Genomic DNA, 24,282 nt, shown 5'->3' on the forward strand with positions numbered 1-24,282 from the left:
AAATATTATATCGGTCAAACAGGCCGCTCTTTTAAATTAAGGTTTAAAGAACACTCACAGCCACGGATCAAAACTACTTTGGGACAGCATTTATCTGAAACTGGTCATTCCATAGGGAGCATTGAGAATCGTATGCATATTCTTCACAGGCTGGAAAAATGCCATGTTCTTAATTTGTTAGAGGAGCTTGAAATTTATATATAAAAAAATAAAATAAAGAACCAACTAAACTGCTTAACTGGCAGAGTGACTTTGTGCTCAATGCCTACTTTGCTTTATTTGACAATGTTTTACTCTAATCACTGCACGCCTCTGTTATGTATAGTGAGTTGATAATTTCACCTAGTATTGAGTGCCTCACATATTTACTTCATTTTTGTATGTTCTATGCATGACTCTAGTATGTTCTTGTTCCTTCTCTGTTCAGGCCCCTCTGGCAGTCACGTTCCTCCAACCACTTCCTGCCTGTGGGGAATTCTGGCTTTAGCGCTAACAGAGAGTGCAGATTATGTGCAGCACTATGTTTTCTTTCATTTGTGGCTTCTTTAGTGATTTGTTTTATGGTTGTTTAATACTATCTGGTGCACTATCAAAGGTGTTTAATATTTATATCATTATCTAGAATATTGGCAGTAGAGCATAGGTCAACTACTGTTTCTTAACTCTTCCTCTTTTTAAGTAATGCCTTTTATACGTTATAAGCTCATTACAGACTTCAACTATTGTATCCCCCTTTATTTTCGCTGTTCTATTAATTATTGAAAACTAGTGTACACCGACATCAGTGACATCTAGTGAACTTACAACACAAACTTCTTGTCGCTACTGTATGGCAGCTTGTTTCGAACAGTAGTGCTACTGACAACATGACTCGTGCATATTATGTTATTTATAAATATTTGACGAAGCTGGTGCTGATTCTGCATTTAACATTTGATGATGCCACTATGGCTGCAGTACATTAGGACTTTGTTTTTATGAAACAGGTTTGCCTCTTCATACTTAAAGTGCACACACAGACGCATATGTTGTCAGTAGTACTTTTCATTATGGTCTATGTATTGTTTTTAAGCTATAGACAATCTGCGAGTGTATTTATGTTTTTCCCATTTTTGCTGCAGATCTGATGATGGTCATTATAGACTGAAACCGGTAATCTGTTAACAAAAAGTTTGTGACCATAGATGTAAATTAAAGGAATCTTAACTACAAATCGCCTGCGTTCCTTCCGTATGCCAGGAACATGTTTTATAAATCGGCAGATTGCTTAGGAAGAATAATATTAATGTCATCTTCCATCCACCAGCAAAGAGCAGGGCCTTAGTTGGTTCTGTTAAACACAATTTACAATTGAGGAAGGCGGGTGTTTATAAAATTCCCTGTGAGTGTGGCTCTGCATATATAGGTCAGATGACACGAATGGTCCAGGAATGCTCTGTAGAACACAAAAGACACACCCATCTGCAACAACCTTTAAAATCAGCAGTGGCAGAACATTGCATTTCCATGGGACATTCCATGGAATACAATAATACCAAAATTTTAGCACCGGTTTCCAGCTTCTGGGACTCTGTAATTAAAGAATCCATGGAAATACGTCTTGCTGATAATTTAATGAATCGTGATAACAGCTTTCAGCTTGATAAAAACTGGAATCCTATTATTAAAATTATGCAGTCACAATGGAATTGACATGCTAAGTTGATACTCAGCAATTATTTTATTCTTACTTCACCACTGAGGGCAGGACACGCAACTTGGCTGCCTTGCGCATGTCACCTGCTAATGCATGTACCATAAATCGCCAGTACATTTCGCTATAAATACCATGACTGCATCAGGTCTTTTCAGTACTTTGTCTACTCACCTGAAGATGACCGGACATCTCTGGGCTGAAATATCATAGCAGAATGTTGATGGGATCTGGCTGCAAACCCAAAAACTAGTGGAAAAAGAAATGTGCTCTTTTGTTTACTCCTCTGCTTTCCAGAAGATGAACAGAAACCCCACTTCTTATTGACCGTTTATAATGCCGTTCAATTTCTACCAGGTTTCACACAGTAATTGGAATCTGTCAACCTTCTTTGTAGGATCTTGAACCATGTGAGCATTATTGGGTGGATATTCATTCCAGTGTTGTGACCACTTGGATACTGATACTTTCCAAATCAACCCAGGGTGGTTTTGATGATGTCAGGTGAGTTGTTGGTGGATCTTGTATGGCATCTTCCAAGAGAGTGTTCCTATGAGAACACTTGAGCAATTTAACCTTAGGTGCTTTCTTCCCCATATTTTGTGGAACAATAGTAGCTAGGACAGGTAACCACTAAATGGGAGTAGATCTAACAGTCAGAGTGATAACTCTCATGGCTTCATTGAGTTGCAAATCAATTTGTTGTGTGGTGCTGTCTTCCCACAGAGGGGAACATATTCACAAGCTGAGAACACAAGAGTGATTGCAGCAGAGCATATCATATTGGCATCTGCACCTTAAGTCCTTATGACAATCTTGTAAGGCATATTCACTCTTAAGACAAGTTGCTTATATGACTTGATGCACTGTTGCTTGAATGTCAATAACCAATCCAGTGCAATTCCGAGATATTTTGGACTGTAGTTATGCAGTACTTTGATTCTGTCAAAAGACACATGTAGCTTCCTTTGGGCACCTTTATTATTTAAATCAAATGCAGTAAGCTCAGTGATAGACCAACCTTATCTCCACCAATGCCTCATCTCCTACCTTCCAAACGTCACAGAAGTTCTTCTACATAACTTGCTGGACTAGCACTCCTGAAAGAAAAAGCAGTGCTTGTCCCACAAATTATGCAGGAGAACTTCTGTGAAGTTCAGAAGGTTGGAGATGAGGCACTGGTGGAAGTGAAGCTGTGAGGACAGGTTGTGAGTCATGCTTAATTAGCTCAGCTGGTAGAGTACTTGCCTGTGAAAGGCAAATGTCACAGGTTTGAATCCTGGTCTGGTTAACAGTTTTAATCTGCCTGGAAGTTTCAGAATGGAAATGTCCAATCAATGTTTGGCCTATTTTCAGAGCAAACAATAAGAGTATTTGTGACAGTTGTGATCACAGGTGAAACATGGGTCCACTACTATACCCCAGAGACAAAACAACAGTCACAGCAGTGGAAATATGTTGATTCACCATCACCCAATGAAGCAAAGGCAATACGGTTGGCCATAAAGGTCATAGTGACAGTTTTCTGGGATAGAAAAGGAATTCTGGTGGTAAACCATATTCCAACTTGTAAAACAATTATGTGACAATACTACACTAGCCTCCTGAATCAACTACAGGGAAAGATATGTGAAAACATGCCAGGGTTGGCAACAAAGAAAGCTATCTTTTATTGGGGTAGTGTGGGCTCACACACAAGTGTCATGGACATGGAAAAAATATATGAACTAAGATACAAATTGTTGTCATACAAGTCCTATTTGCATGATTTGACTTCATCAGACTTCCATCTCTTCACCAAGCTCAAAATTTTCCCTAGTAGACAGAGATACTCTTTAAATAAAGAACTAACAGGCCTGGAGAAATTTAATTTTTGGGATTAACAGTGTACACAGAGAATGCATTGAAAAAATAAAAAAAAATGTTGCTGTGGTCAGTCATTTCTTTGTATTCCAGTCTGAGAATGTTTCAAGCTACCCTTGTACATCCAGATAAAGCTGAATGTAATCACCTGGAGATGAGTGTAAGTCTAGAACAGGTCATGATTTACACAAACCTCCGTCAGTTAGCTAGCTAGTAGCTACCTGGTAGCTAATTTTCTTCAACAGTACCCCTTAGTAATATTATCAAGCCTATTACTGCCTTAATATTTATATGGCTAGATTGTTATTTATTATAGACTAAAAATAGGTCTGTTTGTAAGTGGCATTGCTGCTTTTCATGCAGCTAATAGAAATCTTCAATTAAGAAAATGTAATAAATTGTTGAAAGAGTGGCTGTATGGCGTTTTTTGATTATTTTGTGAATTTATAAGAATTATCAGTTTCTTGCTTTAAGTTACATATGAGATTGTTAATTGTGTTTGAGAATATAGAAATACAGGGAGCCAAGTCTACATGAAATTTATCTCTTACTGTATTTTTGCAAACAAACTGAAGCTTAATTTTAAAGTACAAAAGAAAAAAATTAAGAAGTTAGTCTACTAGGAAGTAGGTGGCAAGAATTCCAAGACCTCTGAGGAATCTTCTGTGAAATAACTGGTTCTCTACTCTAGACAGAATTATCACTGCTCACTTTCCTGAATAAATGTTTTGTCTTTGTTAGCCACATTGCCTAAGAAAATAAATAAGATAACAGAGAGTAAAAGTATGCAAAACAATCTAGTACCCTCATGTTCAATTTAATGCAGTTAGACAGACTTCAAAGTGGAAAACATGCTGGATTGGACTTTTGATTAGTTTAGTCATGTGTTAACTTCATTTTGGCTTGTGAAAGGAATATTATATGGGGTATCATTCTTATTTGTTTGAAATTGTAATGTATCACAGTACTAAAAATTAAACAGTGTGCTGTAAACCATGCCTGTTCAGCTATCATCTGGCCAGTGTCTGGTATGCTTGAGTTGTCGTGTCACTAATAATTGCACCTGAAACTGAGACCTCTTCCACCTGACCAATTACAGGTAAATTATCAAATCAAATGCAACTAGCAATCAGTACACTTTTCAGATTTGTGTAAATAATTTTTAATAGTGTTGTATTTTATTTCATGAAGATGACTCATGTATTTGTTCTGTTTCATGGGATGTGCGGGCCATGCAATGACAACATAGATGACTCTTCCTGTTTTATGGAAAGACAGTGCTAATTTTTATCTAACAGTCAGCATTGAGAAGAAGATCTGTAATTCATTGTCATGAAAGTCTGCACTGATTGTTCAGTTGAACAGTAGCACTGTGTTGAATACAGTGGTACTGTGTTGAAAAATTATATGTGCTTATGTGATGACTTGTTGGTGAAATAACTGAGCTTCATCAAGAAGGCCAAATCACCTATTTTTACTTGATTTTTTTATAGTTTTAATTTTTTCATGTGGGAGTTCATGATAACAAGGGTCAGATTTTTTAATTTATCAGAATACAGATTCTGCATAACTCTAATATCTGCATTAGATAAACCTTGCCTTTGCCAGTAAATAAACACACGAATGTGGCCTGTGTGAAGTGGTCATTTGTTCCACTTCCTAGAGGGCTGTCCTTGATAATAGAATTTATGGAACATGATGCCTGAATGCATTAATAAAGTTAGTTTAACAAATTTCACAGCATGTCAAGACATGGTTCATCAACTTCGAAGAACAGTCTGCATCAACACAGTTGTAGGGAGTGAGCTACTACAGTGGTAGTAAACCACTGACAGAGATGACACACTCATATCAGGAGAATACTTTTTATTAAACAGAGTAATAGTACAGAGCGTCGAGTCAACTGCCTTCTCTAGCATGCACCCCAGTCGTGTTACACTGTCCCAAAGAGCTTCCATACTGCTTGTGTCAAAGATGTTGAGCTGCTCTAGGACAAATGTCCCCACAGAACCCCTGCCAGGAGTGGGGAGCACTGTGGTGTGTGGCAACCAGCCTGTGTTAACAGGTGCACGAGCACCAGAGTGTCACTGTTTACAGGTGCGCCCGATTGGCCAGGCTATGTGTGACATCTGCAGATGACCGACCATTTTTCATGTAGCGGGCGGAAGCATAAATGACCAATCACTTTATGGCTGGCTAATGCCCATGATTGCATTATCTCTCACAGAGGAAGAGGTAGTGTAGCAGATGCTGTGCACATGGTAGGGGGTGAAGTGTTGCGGTATCCATCTGGTGCAGCAGTACTATAGTCTGGAGGAGTGAGAGGGTTGATTGGCTTACGTGGAGATGTGGCAGCATCACTTAGCTCTTGTGGCAGCTGAAGTGTTGTGTTATGTATACGAGGTGCGACAATGAAGTAATGAGACTTGACGAAAAAAAAAATGTTGCTTACCGTTTTAGTCAAGTTTAGTGTTGTCTCCTTCAGAGTAGTTCCCTTCCGATTGCACACACTTTCTCCAGTGCTTCTGCCATTGATGGTAACATTTATGGAACTCATCTTCTGTAATATCCTCCAAGACCCTCATCACAGCTTTTTGGACATCTTGTGCTGTTTGAAAGTGGTGTCCCTTGACTGCCATTTTGACTCTTGGAAATAGGCAAAAGTCACATGGAGGGATATCTGGTGAATAAGGTGGCTGTGGTAGTTCTGAAATTTGTTTTAACATTAAAAATCGCTGCACCAACAGAGCAGTATGGGATGGCGCATTATCGTGATGCAGAATCCAATTATCAGCAATGTTGGCACGGACGCAAAGAACTCTTTTATGAAGTCTTTCTAAAATTTATTTGTAGTAATATTGGGTAACTGTTTGTCAGGGAGGCATCCACTCTTTATGAACAATTCCCTTGGAATCAAAGAAGCACACAAGCATGCATTTCATTTTTGACTTTGACATGTGACCTTATTTTGGTCTGGGTGATCTCTTTGAGCACCATTGCAAACTTTGACGTTTTGTCTCTGCATCGTACTGAAAAAACCAACTTTCATCACCAGTGATAACGTGGCTCAACAATTCTGGATTGATTTCTGTTTGTTCTAACAGATCAGCTGCCACATTTTTCTGTGTTTCTTGCTGTTGTGGTGTGAGGTTTTTGGGGACCGTTTTTGCACATATCTTTCTCATACCAAGATCTTCAGTTATTATTAGACGAACCATTTCTTGATTGATGGTCAGTTCTTCTGCAATCATTTTCATGGATAATCTTCAATCAGATCATAGGAGTTCATGCACCCTGGCCAAGTTGACGTCCGTCTGGTAGGTTGATGGTAGTCCACTGCGGTCTTCACCTTCAATATTCGTTCTGCCTTAACTAAACATTTTATGCCAATGAAAAACTTGAGCTCTTGACATAACCTCCTCTCCAAAAGCCTTCTGAAGCTTACAATAATTTGTTGTTGTATTTTTACCCAATTTAAAGCAAAAAGAAATGACATACCCTTGTGCAATATTATGCGGTTCCACTTCCATGATGAGAGACACCAACACGTGTTAACTTATTACAGTACAACTCATGATTGAGCAGTTGCATTGGTGTGCTGCTTGGACTAGAAGCAGCTTATAGACCAAGGTCAAAGGTACTGTGCCTACACAAGTCTGCAGTGTTGCCACATCTTTGCAGAGAAAATCAGTCTCATTACTTCATTGTCGCACCTCGTAGTCCAGTAGGAGAATCTCAGATTTAATGTAATACATCAGAATTTCGGTAGTCTTAAAAACAAGCACAATGATCTGGATATTATTGCATGTCTTGATATACCTGATATTTTAGTCATAACTGAACACTGGTACACAGAAGACCTAATTAGCATTAGTCAACCACTCTCTATGAAATTTTGTTCTGCCTTTAGTAGGAAAAACAAGGCTGGGGGTGGCGTAGCAACCTTCACTGTTAAAGCAAGTAATTTCAGTGTTATTGATGTAAGTACATTCTGCGTAGAAGGAATCACAGAATTTTCTGCAATAAATCTCAAATGGAGTGGAGAAAATATAGCAATTATTAGTGTGTATAGGCCACCTGGGGCACGCACGGATACATTTTTCAAAAATCCATCTGACTTGCTGATATATAAAGACTGTACATTTTCTAAGTTAAGTGCCCATATAAAGTTAGTTAGTTACGTGTTCCATTGATCAATAGCACGGAAAACCGTTATAATGTGGGACATTCAAATTCACAAGAAATGCGCACAGGAAACAAGTTTTTTTTATTGTTTCTTTTTTTTTTTGTTTACGTTATAGTGTTATACCTAAATATTTCTGTTATCTATCACATTCCCTTAAATGGCACAAAATGCATATTTTATATCTCCAGATTTATTTACTCATATTCAAGAATTCCTCTATGGTATAGAAGGAGTTGTCAAGGAGGTATGATTTCAGTTTGTTTTTGAAACTATTACTGCTGTCTATCAGACATTTTATTTCATCTGGTAATTTATCAAAAAGTTTTATAGCAGCATTTTTACCCCTTTCTGTGGCAAAGATAGATTAAGTAAAGGATAGTGTAGCTCTTTCTTTTTCTGGTATTGTAACCATGAATGTTGCTGTTGATTTTAAACTGGTCCATGTTGTTGGGAAAAAATTTCATTACTGAGTAAATGTACTGTGAAGCAGTTGTAAGAATTCCTAACCTTTTAAATAGATGCCCACAAGACATGCGACTATGAAGCCCACACATTATTCTAACTACTTTCTTTTGAGCAGTGAATACCTTTTGCCTAAGTGTTGAGTTGCCCCAGAATATTATTCTTTATGACATCAGAGAGTGGAAGTATGCAAAGTATGTTAGCTTACTAATTTCTACATCCTCAAAATTGGCAATTATTCTGATTGAAAAAGTTGCTGAACCTAGTCGCTTTAGGAGATCCAAAATATGAGTATGCTCTACCCTGGCTACTGACTTCTTTTGATGTGTTATGTTTATTGAAGGAATTATACTTTTTGCAGCAAAAAAATCGGATGTACTGTGTTTATTCAAAGTTCAGAGAAAGTCCATTCACAGAAAACCAATTAATAACTTTTCCCAAGACCTTATTTGTATCATTTTCTATCGAACTTTCTTTTACTGGATTAATAATTATGCTTGTATCATCAGCAAACAGTGTCAGTTCAGCATCTTGTTTCACATATGAAGGGAGGTCAAAACTTTCTGGCAGATTAAAACTGTGTGCCGGACCGAGACTCGAACTCGGGACCTATGCCTTTCGTGGGTAAGTGCTCTGCCAGCTGAGCTACCCAAGCATGACTCACGCCCCGTCCTCACAGATTTACTTCTGCCAGTACCGGCAGGTGTTGATGGGGATGAAATGATGATGATAAGGACAACACAACATCCAGTCCCTGAGCAGAGAAAATCTCTGAGCCAGCTGGGAATTGAACCCGAACTGTGAGGTATGACATTCCGTCGTGTTGATCACGCAGCTACCAGGGGCGGACATTGGATGTTGAATAGAGTATTATTGTTATTATTGCTATTATTATTATTATTATTTCTTTACTTTCTCAGACGTTAAGTCTGGTTAAAAATGGAAAGTGATGCGGACCTTGATCAAGCGTGACTTCCTTTTAACTGTACGGTATATGTTATATTGCATTTAGGAACTTTCGGGTAATTGAACATGTATCAATAATTGCGGATTTCTGTAGTTGTATATATAAGTTTGGATGTAGCTGTATTGCATTGATGTACTGGTGGATATTGTGTGGTACGACTCCTGTAGTTGATAGTATAATTGGTATAATGTCAACTTTATCCTGATGCCACATGTCCTTGACTTCCTCAGCCAGTTGGGTGTATTTTTCAATTTTTTCTCCTGTTTTCTTTTGTATATTTGTATTGTATTGTATTGTATTTTTATTGATCCAGGCAATCATAGTATTGTACAGCTGTACATATGATATTGGATAGGTCAAGAGAGCTATTTACAGTAATTTTTACAAATTGATGTTTACATTATTTTGTAGCAAGGAAATTATCTATCTTCAACAAAACAGTTAATACAAATCAAAGAGATGTAAGGTTTTACATACGATATTGGATAGGTCAAGGGAACATATTTGCAGGTAATATTTAATAAATTGATTTTACATTATTTTGCAATGAGGAAGTTAGCTATCTTTAACAAAACAGTAAATGCAAATGTTGTATGGTAAAATACAAACAGCCAATACAAATGTAATAGTAAAGTAGTCCAGTGTATTTCATAGACATGCACAGTATATAATTTTTCAGACCTAATTGAACATTTATCATATTTTTTACATTTTTAACCCCTTTCAAAAAATGATCAACTGCATAAAAGCAATGGTCCAAGAGATATTTTTTTAACTTATGTGTGACGGCTCTTGGGTTCTTTGTTGCTTTGATTTCATTGGGTAAATTATTATACATTTTTATCCTAACATTTAAAACACTTTTTTGGTAGCAGGTAGTTCTGGACTGAATCATATGTAGGTCAGATTGCTACCTTGTTGCATAGTTATGAATATCTCCATTGAATTTTAGTGTGTAGTCATTGTTTAACAGGTATGACTTGACAAATGAGACGATATTATAAATGTAAGCAGAGGGCAGTGTCATAATGCCATTTGTTTTGAAATGTTGTCTGCATGATTCGTTATGTCTTAGATTACATATTATGCGTATTGCCATTTTTTGCATTTTGAAAATATATCTACCTCCAGGTGAGTTCCCCCAAAATATGATTCCATACTGTAATGTAGAATGGAAGTAAGCATAATATACATGTATGAGAACAGATTTTGTGACTGATTTTTTGAGTATCCTTAAAATGTAACACACAGTTGAGAGCTTTTTTGAGATATAATTTGTGTGTGTCTCCCACTTAAGATTTTCTGCAAGCCATATGCCAAGAAACTTGACAGGGTCCACACACATAAGCTCTTGGTTATTTAGAATCACATCAGGCATTTCTTGTTTTTGGGATGAGAGTCTGAAGTTGATGTAGGTTGTTTTCTGTATGTTTATAATCAGTTTGTTCTCGTTGAACCATTTGCTGAGTGACGACATAAGTGGTTTAATTTTTTGGTTGTGGTCCTCTGTATCAGTATCCATTATTAGAATACTTGTGTCATCGGCAAATAGTGTGGTATGCCCTGTAGCAAGCTTTGTGCTTATATCATCAATGTATAGCAGAAATAGTATGGGTCCCAGGATTGAGCCTTGTGGCACACCACATCTAATAGGCATTGTGTCAGAGGAGTGGACAGTAGATTGACGGGTGGTTGTATTCTTTTTTTCAAAATTAATTTCAACTTTTTGAAATCTGTTTGACAGGTAAGATTCTAACCATTTGTTTGCAATTCCTCTTATACCTTTATTTGCTAACTTCTTAAGGAGTATGGTATGGTCAATTACATCAAACACTTTGGATAAATCTAAAAAGATACCAGTAGTGATTTCCTTACTATCCAGTGCTTTTAAGGTTTCGTTGAGATACTCATAAATAGCTGTGGTAGTTGTCTTTTGCTTTCTAAAACCATGCTGGTGTTTTGTCAATAAGGATAGTTTATTAGTAAAGTCTTCCAATCTGGTGTAAAATAATTTTTCAAATATTTTTGAGAATGAGCTGAGTTGTGCTATGGGTCGGTAATTGGCTACATCATTTTTAGAGCCCTTTTTGTGAAGTGGGGTAATTTTAGAAGTCTTTAGTAGGTCAGGGAAAACTCCATTTGTAAAGGATGCATTTATTATGTGGGTTAGGGGTTCTACAATGGATTCTCCACATTTCTTTACAATTAAATCAGGAATATTGTCACTACCACTGGAGTACTTATTCTTTAGTCCTTTTATAACTGTAAGTACTTCAGGATTGGAGACTTTGTGAAGAAACATTGATGCCTGTACCGGTGCAGTTTCTATTAGCGTTTGGTGTTGAGCATTTGGTCTGTGGCAGTTGTTCTTTATCAGGTTTTCTGCTATTTTGCTAAAATAGTCATTAAAACCATTTAATATTTTTTGGGGATCTGATGTGACTTCATCATTTAGGTTTAGTTTTAATGTTTTGTTTATAACATGCTGCTTACTTTTTGTTTCATTTTTTACAACTGTCCACAAGCCTTTCATTTTATTGTTAGATTCCTTTATAAATTTATCATTGTATAATTTTTTTGCTTGTTGGATAACTTTCCTATAGATTGCAAAATAGGTCTTACAATATGACCTAAACTGAACATCGACGTCATGGTGTTTCATGTGATTTTTTAAGTCACACTTTTTTTGGCTGGTAATCCTTATCCCTTTTGTTACCCATGAGTTTGTGTGTTTGTTTCCAATTTTCCTGGATTTCAGTGGAAATGCAGTATTGAAGTGGTGGAGAAATGTTTCATGGAAGGAATTAAATATGTAGTTTACATCATTTTCTTTATAGACCTCTGCCCAGTTTTCAGCCCTTAACAGATAGTTAAAAAGCCTTATATTATCATCATTAAATTGCCTTTGCATTTTAGTTATTGTGGGATATTGTCCTATGTGATTTAAATTCGCTGTTAGTATTTGGGCTTCATGGTCACTGTAACCTGTGCTGATGACTTCGATTGAGTGGTGCAGTTTGTCTGTGTTTATGAAAATCTGATCTAGAGCTGTTTTTGAATTTTTTGTGATCCTGGTTGGTGTGTTTACAGTTGGGGATAGGTTGAATGAATTTGTAATATTCAACAATTCGTCTTTGTTTTTTCCAGGTGTGAGGATGTCAATATTAAAGTCTCCACTTATTAATAGATTTTTGTTTAGTGAGTGAATTTTTGTGAGTAGTGCTTCGAGGGAGTGTTTGAAGGTTTGGATATTCCCATCAGGGGCTCTATATACATTCAGTATCAATAGGTTATAGTCTGTTAAGATAATTAAGAAGAATTCAAAGTCTGTTTCTATTTGCATATTATTGTACTTTGTGAGGCTTTTGTATCTTAAATATTTTTTGACATAGATTGCTGTACCACCTCCCTTACTTTTGTTCCGACAAGAATAACCAGCTAGAGTAAATTCACCAAGCGGTTTTTTTTAAATTTTGTCTTCTGTTGACCAGTGTTCAGTAATACAGAGAACATCTAAGTGTGGCTTTGTTTTTAGGAAGAGATCTATTTCTAGTAACTTATTAAACATTGACTGCACATTATGGTGTAATATTTTAAAGGATAATAGTGACTGTTTTCCAATGGAATGATTTTTGACACCACTCACCGGGTTTTCTTGTAGTTTTGGTTCATGAAAATTTTGCTCTGCACCTGGTTTCCTTTGGTTTGCTGCTAGTAGGGAGCTACTGGGTTGTTGTATTGGGTATGGATATTTCAATTAGTTGTGTTAATTTCTTCTTTTTATTGGTGAGTATGATGTCAGGTTTGTTATGTGATGTTGTTTTATCTGCTATAATGGTTCTGTTCCAGTATAATTTGTATTCATCATTCTCCAGTGCATTTTGTGGTGCATACTTGTATGTGGGAATGTGTTGTTTTATTAGTTTATATTGTATGGCAAGTTGTTGGTGAATTATTTTTGCTACATTGTCATGTCTTCTGGGGTATTCTGTATTTGCTAATATTGTACATCCGCTTGTGATGTGATCTACTGTTTCTATTTGTTGTTTGCAAAGTCTGCATTTATCTGTTGTGGTATTGGGATCTTTAATAATATGCTTGCTGTAATATCTGGTGTTTATTGTTTGATCCTGTATTGCAATCATGAATCCTTCCGTCTCACTGTATATATTGCCTTTTCTTAGCCATGTGTTGGATGTGTCTTGATCGATGTGTGGCTTTGTTAGATGATACGGGTGCTTGCCATGTAGTGTTTTCTTTTTCCAATTTACTTTCTTTGTATCTGTTGATGTTATGTGATCTAAAGGGTTGTAGAAGTGGTTATGAAATTGCAGTGGTGTAGCCAATGTATTTATATGAGTGATTGCTTTGTGTATTTTGCTAGTTTCTGCTTGTTCTAGAAAGAATTTTCTTAAATTGTCTACCTGTCCTTAATGTAGGTTTTTTATATCGATGAATCCCCTTCCTCCTTCCTTTCTGCTTAATGTGAATCTTTCTGCTGCTGAATCTATGTGATGTATTCTATATTTGTGGCATTGTGATCGTGTAAGTGTGTTGAGTGCTTCTAGGTCTGTGTTACTCCATTTCACTACTCCAAATGAGTAGGTCAATATTGGTATAGCATAAGTATTTATAGCTTTTGTCTTGTTTCTTGCTGCCATTTCTGTTTTCAGTATTTTTGTTAGTCTTTGTCTATATTTTCTTTTAGTTCTTCTTTAATATTTGTACACTCCTGGAAATGGAAAAAAGAACACATTGACACCGGTGTGTCAGACCCACCATACTTGCTCCGGACACTGCGAGAGGGCTGTACAAGCAATGATCACACGCACGGCACAGCGGACACACCAGGAACCGTGGTGTCGGCCGTCGAATGGCGTTAGCTGCGCAGCATTTGTGCACCGCCGCCGTCAGTGTCAGCCAGTTTGCCGTGGCATACGGAGCTCCATCGCAGTCTTTAACACTGGTAGCATGCCGCGACAGCGTGGACGTGAACCGTATGTGCAGTTGACGGACTTTGAGCGAGGGCGTATAGTGGGCATGCGGGAGGCCGGGTGGACGTACCGCCGAATTGCTCAACACGTGGGGCGTGAGGTCTCCACAGTACATCGATGTTGTCGCCAGTGGTCGGCGGAAGGTGCACGTGCCCGTCGACCTGGGACCGGACCGCAGCGACGCACGGATGCACGCCAAGACCGTAGGATCCTACGCAGTGCCGTAGGGGACCGCACCGCCACTTCCCAGCAAATTAGGGACACTGTTGCTCCTGGGGTATCGGCGAGGACCATTCGCAACCGTCTCCATGAAGCTGGGCTACGGTCCCGCACACCGTTAGGCCGTCTTCCGCTCACGCCCCAACATCGTGCAGCCCGCCTCCAGTGGTGTCGTGACAGGCGTGAATGGATCGACGAATGGAGACGTGTCGTCTTCAGCGATGAGAGTCGCTTCTGCCTTGGTGCCAATGATGGTCGTATGCGTGTTTGGCGCCGTGCAGGTGAGCGCCACAATCAGGACTGCATACGACTGAGGCACACAGGGCCAACACCCGGCATCATGGTGTGGGGAGCGATCTCCTACACTGGCCGTACACCACTGGTGATCGTCGAGGGGACACTGAATAGTGCACGGTACATTCAAACCGTCGTCGAACCCATCGTTCTACCATTCCTAGACCGGCAAGGGAACTTGCTGTTCCAACAGGACAATGCACGTCCGCATGTATCCCGTGCCACCCAACGTGCTCTAGAAGGTGTAAGTCAACTACCCTGGCCAGCAAGATCTCCGGATCTGTCCCCCATAGAGCATGTTTGGGACTGGATGAAGCGTCGTCTCACGCGGTCTGCACGTCCAGCACGAACGCTGGTCCAACTGAGGCGCCAGGTGGAAATGGCATGGCAAGCCGTTCCACAGGACTACATCCAGCATCTCTACGATCGTCTCCATGGGAGAATAGCAGCCTGCATTGCTGCGAAAGGTGGATATACACTGTACTAGTGCCGACATTGTGCATGCTCTGTTGCCTGTGTCTATGTGCCTGTGGTTCTGTCAGTGTGATCATGTGATGTATCTGACCCCAGGAATGTGTCAATAAAGTTTCCCCTTCCTGGGACAATGAATTCACAGTGTTCTTATTTCAATTTCCAGGAGTGTATTATCTATTCCTATTTTTTGTCTGTATCCTAGATATTTATAGGCATCTGTTTTTTCCATCGCTTCTATGCAGTCGCTGTGGTTATCCAATATGTAATCTTCTTGTTTAGTGTGTTTTCCCTTGACTATGCTATTTTTCTTACATTTGTCTGTTCCAAAAGCCATATTTATATCATTGCTGAATACTTCTGTTATCTTTAGTAATTGGTTGAGTTGTTGATTTGTTGCTGCCAGTAGTTTTAGATCATCCATGTATAGCAAATGTGTGATTTTGTGTGGGTATGTTCCAGTAATATTGTATCCATAATTTGTATTATTTAGCATGTTGGATAGTGGGTTCAGAGCAAGACAGAACCAGAAAGGATTTAATGAGTCTCCTTGGTATATTCCACGCTTAATCTGTATTGGCTGTGATGTGATATTATTTGAATTTGTTTGGATATTAAGTGTGGTTTTCCAATTTTTCATTACTATGTTTAGGTACTGTATCAATTTAGGATCTACTTTGTATATTTCCAATATCTGTAGTAACCATGAGTGGGGTACACTATCAAAAGCTTTTTGGTAATCAATGTATGCGTAGTGTAGTGACCTTTGTTTAGTTTTAGCTTGATATGTCACCTCTGCATCTATTATCAGTTGCTCTTTACACCCTCGTGCTCCTTTGCAACAGCCTTTTTGTTCTTCACTTATAATTTTGTTCTGTGTTGTATGTGTCATTAATTTCTGTGTAATGACTGAAGTTAATATTTTGTATATTGTTGGTAGACATGTTATGGGGAGATATTTAGCTGGGTTTGCTGTGTCTGCTGGATCTGTAGGTTTCAGATAAGTTATTCCATGTGTAAGTGTATCAGGGAATGTGTATGGATCTGCAATGTAACTGTTAAATAATTTAGTTAGATGTGAATGTGTTGAGGTGAACTTCTTTATCCAGAAATTTGCTATTTTATCTTTTCCAGGGGCTTTCCAATTGTGAGTAGAATTAATTGCTTGGGTGACTTCATGTTGCAAAATTATCACTTCAGGCATTTGTGGTATCATCTTGTATGTGTCTGTTTCTGCTTGTATCCACCGTGCATGCCTGTTATGTTGTACTGGGTTTGACCATATGTTGCTCCAGAAGTGTTCCATGTCTGTTATGTTTGGTGGATTGTCTATTTTAATGTGTGTGTTATCTATTGTCTGGCAAAATCTCTTTTCGTTTGTGTTGAATGTTTGGTTTTGTTTCCTTCTATTTTCACTTTTTTTTGTATCTTCTAAGTCGTTTGGCCAATGCTTGTAATTTCTGCTTCTTTTCATCTAATTGCTCTATCGCTTCTTGTTGTGAGATTTTACCTAACCTTTTCCCTTTTTTTCTGACATTTCATTTCTTATAAATTGTGTTAGCTGTCCGATGTCTTTTCTCAGTTTTTCTATTCTGATCTGTAGCCTGTGTTGCCATGCTGGTTTTGTCGGTTTCTTCTGTGTGTTGGTTGGTTCTGATCTCTGCCTAGTGTGTATATTTAGTGTAGTGAGTGCTCCTGTATAAACAAGTAGTTGTAACTCTTCCATAGTTGTGTTTTCATTTATTTTGTTGTGTATGATTGTGTTGATAGTTTTTATTGTTGTTTCGACTTGTGGGTTATTTGGCGGTCTATGCAAGAATGGTCTAATGTCTGTATTTGTGTCTTTGTATTCTAAATATGTCAGCTGAAATTTTTCTTCTATATCTAACACGTGTGTCACTCCGTGTTCTATTTGTGCTTGTTCTGGTGGCTATCTTAAGATTTTGTTTTCCTCTGATTGTTTAATTGATGCATGTTGTTCTTTGTTTGTTTGCTCTGGGATGTTTGAGTCCACTACTGTATTTTCTTCTTCTTCTTCTTCTTCTTCTTCTGATTGCACATTATTTTGTTCCAGTATCTGTTGTACTTGTTGTGTGATGTTTCCTAATTCTGACTGGGGTATCCTGTTATTTTTTATTATTACAAAAATCTGATCAGCTAGTCGTTGTTCTGTTAAAAATTTTAATTCTGGCTATCTGGTAATAAATGTTGTGTATACTTGTGATTGGTATCCAGATGTGTTGGTTCCTAGGTTTGTTGCTTGGTAATAACAGAACATGAGGTGTCGATTAACTTCATCTGACCATCTCATCCTCTGTCTTTGTTTTCCTTCTAGGGTGGTCGCAGGAAGCATATCCTGCAAAACACCTCTATTTGGATTTAAATCATTTTCCAGTTGGCTAGCAGTGTCATTACCATTGTGGGCGGGCATAGGGTTCGAGCGTCGTCCCTGACCATAACGGCGCTTGTCCGAGGCTTCTTTAGTTCTGTCCTGAACCAATTAATCACACTAAAAGGGGGGTTAGCCCTATTAGTGGTTTGTTCTTTTCGTCGCGTTTTATGGCAGAACATACCGGAGGCCTATTCTTTTCCCGGGCCTCCACGGGGTTTATTATTATTATTATTATTATTATTATTATTATTATGTATGTTGGTTTTATGGGTGTTGAGGTGGGTGTTATTGTCATCCAGTGACAATGGAGGAAATCTGTTTTGCAGTACCTGTGCCGGTTTAAGGTGGTTAAGGGAGAATCAATCAAAATGTCTAAGATATGGGTTCCACATCTGAGCACTTTGTAGCATCCCAAATAAGGAGATAGCAATGCAGGGAGTATCGTGTCATCATGCTACATCACCTGGCGACAGTGTTTGAGACCTCTATGAACGAATAATTCCGCATGGAGTGTGCTATTGGTGGAGGCATCCGTGTGTGTTGGATGTGATCCTTGATGAGTTGTACCAATTGCGGAAGATCAGACTCATTGATGTCAGTCACGAGAACAGTATAATCTGCAGGGAGTGCAAAGGTTATCAATACACAACCTGAAGGTTCTCTTTATATGTAGTCTGTGTGTCTAGTAGAACCTATGGTAGTGTTCTGGTCCATGAGCCCCCATGGCATGTGAGTGCCGCTTTCATTGTTCTATGCCACCTCTCCATCAGGCCATTGCTTTGCACATGGTAAGCAAAGTTGTGCATATGGTCAATCCTACAGAGGCTGCAAAGAGCACTGAAACTGGCTGACTCGAACTGTCTGCCCTGGCTGGTTGGGATATCATCAGGTATGCAAAGCATGCAATCCATATCTTGACAAAAGTCTGTGCAGTGGTGTCTGCTATGATATCATGGAGTCTTTCCATCAATGGCAGACAGAATGTAATGAAACTGTTTGGACCAAGGCAGTGGCCAAATGATGTCACTGAGGACATGTCTAAAACATGCTTTCAGGAAGGAAAAGTTGCCTAATATAGGTTGAGTATGACACCCAGTTGTGCCCAGTGGCAACAGTTACATTTTACATTAGGCCACACAAAACAGTCCATAATCAGCCACCAGGGTGGCTCAGGTTCTGATGCTCGTCAAATACTTCACATCACATGTTGAGGGGGACCAGTGGCCATGGTTTTCCCAGGGAGACATCACTGAGTAATGTGGTGTCAAAGTATAAGTGCATTGTTCAGACTGAAGGCTCATATTTCCATCAGAGAGTAGTTCATTGATGGTGGGATTGTTTGTTCTTTGCAATGCATTCGTAGTTGTATTGTAGAGAGATTGCAGAAAGATGTAAAAAATAATCAGATATGATATTATTGGCTCTGTGCATGTGTCGGATGTCAGTTGTGTATTGGCCAAGAAGATCCAAATAACAGAAATGACGGGGGCTGGTGTCTGTGGACAGATTGTGAAAGGCATTGATCAAGGACTTATGATCTGTAAATATTGTCACATGGCGACCTTCGATGTCTTCACTGAAATAACACACAGCAGAGTAAACTGCAAGCAGCTTGTGCTCAAATGCTGAACATTTTGATTGCATGGCCAAGAGTTTGTTGGAGAAAAATTGAAGTGGTTGTCGCACACCATAAACTATGTGTTGAAGGACAGCTCTAATTTCTGTGTTGCTTTCATCCATAGTAAATGTCAATTGTACATCTGGTTGTGAGTGTGCTAACATAACAGCTTAAAGCAGGCAATTTATAGCATGGCAATACGCTTCTATCATTTCTGGGTCCAAGGTAATTTCCTTTTTCTGTGTTTGTCTTTGCCTTTCAAGGCATTTGTAGTGGGATCTGCAAGTTAGATGCCTGAGGAAGGTGGAATCGTTATAGTTCATTGTACGTTTTCAGGCAAGGAAGGCCTTGCAGGTGCAGCATACGTTCAACTGTCGGTTTGATGCCAGTGGCACTAAGAGTGTGCCCAAGGAAAGTGCTTCCATCTGCTGTAGTCGTAATTTTGCCTTGTTCATGACCATTCTGCCGTTCTGCAGTGCAACTAGCACTTGTCCTAGGTGCCAAGAGTTCTCATCTGTGGAACACAAGAATATGAGTATGTCATCAAGGTATGTATAGCAGCAGGAGGAAGTGGAATAGGAGACTGCCAATGAACTGCTGCCAAGCCCGTGCAGCATTTTCAAGCCTGTACAGCATAAAGAGGTACGCAAAAAGTCCAAATGGATTTATAATCACAGTCTTTTGGATTTTGTTAGAATGCATCAGTATTTGTAGGTAGGCAAGCTTGCAATTAACCGCACTGAAGATTGTAGCACCTGCGAGGTCATGCACAAAGCCCTGTATGTTGGGAATAGGATAGCTGTTATGTACTGTTTAGAATTAACCCTCTAACCATTGCGCAATCTGGAACAAGCTTGATTCTGGAGACCGAGGGATTACCTGAAGGGCAAATAATTCCTACTTGAAGGAGATTGTTAACTGCAGCTTTTGCAATTTGCAGATCCACTGGGGCTAACCATTGTGGTTTATGTTGAACTGGGGGTCCATCTGTGGTTACTATGCAATATATAGCTCTGTCACGAGTAGCACAGGTGTGTGCATATATGCTTGAGGTGGCGGGGTTGGGAGCACTGTTAACAGACACTGCACTCTGCAATTTACTGACCTTGTGGTGACTCTGGCAGCCAGCAGCATCTGTATTGGCATGGTGTGTACTGGGGTGGAAGCATGTCTGCACATCGGAGGCAGCACTGTGTCCAGCTGTTTGTTGTCTGCCATGCAGAGCTGCTTGTGTGCTGCTGCTATAGCCATGGTGCATGGTGGCAGCAGCAAAGTGACATTAAAGCTTGACATTTTCTATCCGGAGTTACTGTGTCCGTGTGTTACCTGAGGTCATGGATGGAATGATCGAGGGTGAGTGCACCAGGCACCAGTTTTGGAGGCATGGAAAGGGTGGAGATAGTTTGAACTCATTCACTTGAGATGTGGTGAATGAGTGTGGACTGTAAGACATCATGAGAGAGCTGCTGATGTCATAAAAAGTTCATTCCGATGACTGGTTCTACCATGGCAGCCACCAGGAAAGTCCACGGACACTGGAGTTTGTACAAGAGTTGCATGGTGTGTGCAATGGTGCTGTATACACTAATGTTGGAGTCATTAGCAGCCTGGAGCATGAGGGCAGTCATAGGCATGAAAGTTGGAGGGGAAGAGTGTGGAAGTGAGCTAACATCAGAGTCTGTGAAAATTAGGAGATATTGGTTTGATGCTTTGTTCAAGACAAAGAGATGTCCATGAGCAACAGCTGAGACAAGGATACATGTGTTGGATGTTCTGGTGGATTGTAGGCAACTTGGTGAGGCATCGCAGGCTACTGTGACCTGCTTGTGGAGTTTAGTTATCTGCAAGGGTCTCGACATTTGTGTGCCGCATCACAGAATTGCATATGATACAAGCAGGGAGTAGAACCTAGAGCCTGTGTGGGTTATGTGACATTATTGGCATGTGTAGCTCTGGGCACCAGTGTGCTTTCCTGTACAGACAGCGAGGAGTGCTGCAGTCTGCCATGATTGTGGCCCTTTGTTCCCAGTCAGCTGCATTCATGTGGCATGGGGGCTGCTGTGTGTATTGTTGAATCTAACATTGTGCCATGTTACTTTTAGCCTATAGTGAATGAGAGTGAACATTCTGTCAGCCATAGCCAAACACCATCTGGTTGGCTCTGTCTCATTCACACTCACAGTGAGCTGTAAGTCTGTTGATAGCATGATCAACCACAGCACTCACAGCATGGCATATTATTCTTGGCTTGGAAAAGTGATATTTTGATCTGAGCACCACCCGAATAAGTGAATTTACCAGTTATCACGGAATGTCAGTGAAGTGTGTGAGGCAAGATGATGTAGTTGGTCATTGCATGGCAAATTGCAAATGTTGAAATAGTTTGCGTGAAAGACGCGGGTGACACAAACACGGCATTGCAGAGATGATTAGAATTGAGAAAGCACTCAAAGGAGACTGTAGAATTCACTGTATTTAAGTCAGTTGATGGGTTCATCATATGTCACCACTGTTGATGCAGTGTTGTGCCACTGTTGGCTAGCTGTAATGAAAACAGATTATTCGTACACTCTGTTTTCACAGTCAGATTCACACACTGTCCGCACTGATTCTGCGCTGCAGTCCTGTGAGCAGTGTCTGTTGACATAGGTACAGTGCTGGTGATGAGATGTATGATGGCTACATTGTTACTGCATAGTAAGAACTATCAGATTTTGAGACAAATTTGCATGTATTTGTGGTTGACAGGGGGTCACCAATGTAGGAAATGAGATATTGCAGTGGTAGTAAGCCACTGATGGAGACAACACACCTGGCTCACAACAATACTCTTTATTAAAAAGAGCACTAGTACAGAGTGCCCTTCAATTGCATTGTCCAGCGTGCACCCCAGTCATCTCCCCTGTCCCAAAGAGCTTCGAGTGCCCCACAATATATGCAGAATGGCAGGCTTTGTAACCAACAAAGAGATGCTTTGTAAGAATATATAAAAAATAACGCAAACTTGCAAGGCAGAAAAATCAGTCATTAAAAGCAGACAACTATGGTGAGTGATAGAACTGATGATGCACATGATGCAAAACTGAAGCACCAAGTTGGTGCAATTTTCCAGTTATAAATTTATGTATTACTACTACTGTTAAGGGGAGTTGGAATGCCCTATCTCGCCAATGTTAAATTTGCTAACTTTGTGTACCTTTTTCTTTGGAACTATTATCTTCAGAACTTTGAAATTCTGGCAGAGGTTTTCAGCATATATTGTGAGCCCACTGAACTAGAACCAATGTTTTCTTTTTGTTGGTATAGTATTTATGAATTTTTTACCATTAAGCCATTTTTTATTGGAAAAAGTATAACATAAACTTCCCTAGTTCAGAGAATAAGCCAGTTCTTGTCATGATTCTAGTTCAGTGGCCTCTTTGAACTGTTTTGCAGCATTTCTGAAAATTTGAATGTTGTTGGTTGAGTGGTTTATGAGATAAAGGTACATGTAACACTAAAAATGTCAAATGCCAGAAAATGCGATTAAAGTAATTTATTATGAAAATTCACAAATACCTTTTATTCTATTATCAAAAGTGTCCAGCAGAGTAATCAGGGTCATCTTCTAGTTCTTCTTCTTCACCTAGAAGCTTTCTTCTCCTTGCTGCCCTTGCTTTTTTTGTATTAAATTCAGCTGCATACTGAGCCTTCCTTACTCGCACGCTGTCCAGAAGCTGAAGACCTCTGATGGTGTTGATACCAGGAGCAATGCCGAGCCTTGCCATGACCTTTAGCCTACCCATATGACCATCATTGAATGAAATAACAGCATCACTGACTCCCCATTTCAATGTTTTTATCCCAACAAATACATTCTTAGGTACACGAGTCCAAATGAGGTTGTTGAACGACTCGTTTTGATTCTGGGTACAACCATGAAGACATTTTCGCAGAAGATCAGGATGCCCCAAGTCTCTATATATTGGTTTAATTACTTCCATAACAGCCAATGGAATATAATTTTTATGGTGATAAGGATCCCCAGTAGCTTGAGATTTTCTATAATTGCACCATGACTGAGGACCATCTGGACAAGCAAAATGTTGAGGATTATCATCAGTTGATGATCGATGTAAATATGTGGCCCATACAGCTTGTCTCATTTCCTGCAAATTATTTGCATTATTTCTTATTGCCATACCATAGTATTGTTGTAATTCATTTATAATTTTATCTGACAGGCGACCTCTAATGGTTTTACCATCTGACAAAATTTTGTCCTTCAGATTCTGTTTCAGTTTCCTTAGACGAGTGCCCATTCGTTTCTGAACATGACCGACACATTCTAGTTTAGTTATTGTCTTATTGACATATGGCATGGATTCTGTAACACTTTTGTATGCCTTGGAGTCCCCATCTCCAAGGAATTTTGTGTAAAATACTCCCCGTTCTTTTTCTGATCTGCTAAACATTTTCACAGCAGCGGCAGCCTCCATGCCTCCACTCGTACCTTCATAATTCTTGCTACATATGTGAGCTGCTTCTATCTTACCAGATGCACAATGGTAACAATGTTTAGTGAGCACTTCATAGTCCAAAACTTTACCGCTGTCCACACTAGTAACAGTAGCAACAGCATTTTTGGATGTGTGACCCCTTTTCTGCCAGGTTCCATCAAAAGCAACAGGGATATCTGGGTTTCCTTCATTTACATATTTTGCTTCACTGGCAGCAGCTTTCATTGATAAATCTGCTACAGACTGAACAGCATCTCCTATCACTTCAGTGTAATTGTCAATTTTAGCAGGTGGAGGTGGAAGATTCATTATGGCACAAAATGTTTGAGCAGCAGTATGTCCTTTACCAATTGCTCTCATTGCATACATTAGCCTGATATTACTCTCAAACAAATTGCTACTGCATGTTTTAGAGCTCCAAAAACAGGTCTCATTTTCACAACTGGCACAAACTATAGCAATTTTGCAGGAAAGTCCTATAGATTTTGTTATGTTCATATCAAAAGAACCTCCACAAAGATTACAACACAAACATTTCTTCATAAACTCAGTAAAAACAGGAAAGTCGACTAAAACATATTGTTCATTAGAAGCTTCATCTGTAATTTCACTTGCACAGTTTGA

The 24,282-nt window shown here is 39.2% G+C and overlaps 1 protein-coding gene across 1 annotated transcript in view; it reads right to left on the reverse strand.

Annotated features, from left to right (window-relative positions):
• LOC126455440 (cadherin-86C-like) overlaps window positions 1–24,282 on the reverse strand; it is a 290,066-nt gene that overhangs the window by 108,123 nt on the left and 157,661 nt on the right. The window lies entirely within an intron of this gene.

Source organism: Schistocerca serialis, chromosome 1 (genome assembly GCF_023864345.2).
Source record: "Schistocerca serialis cubense isolate TAMUIC-IGC-003099 chromosome 1, iqSchSeri2.2, whole genome shotgun sequence".
NCBI lineage: Eukaryota > Metazoa > Arthropoda > Insecta > Orthoptera > Acrididae > Schistocerca > Schistocerca serialis.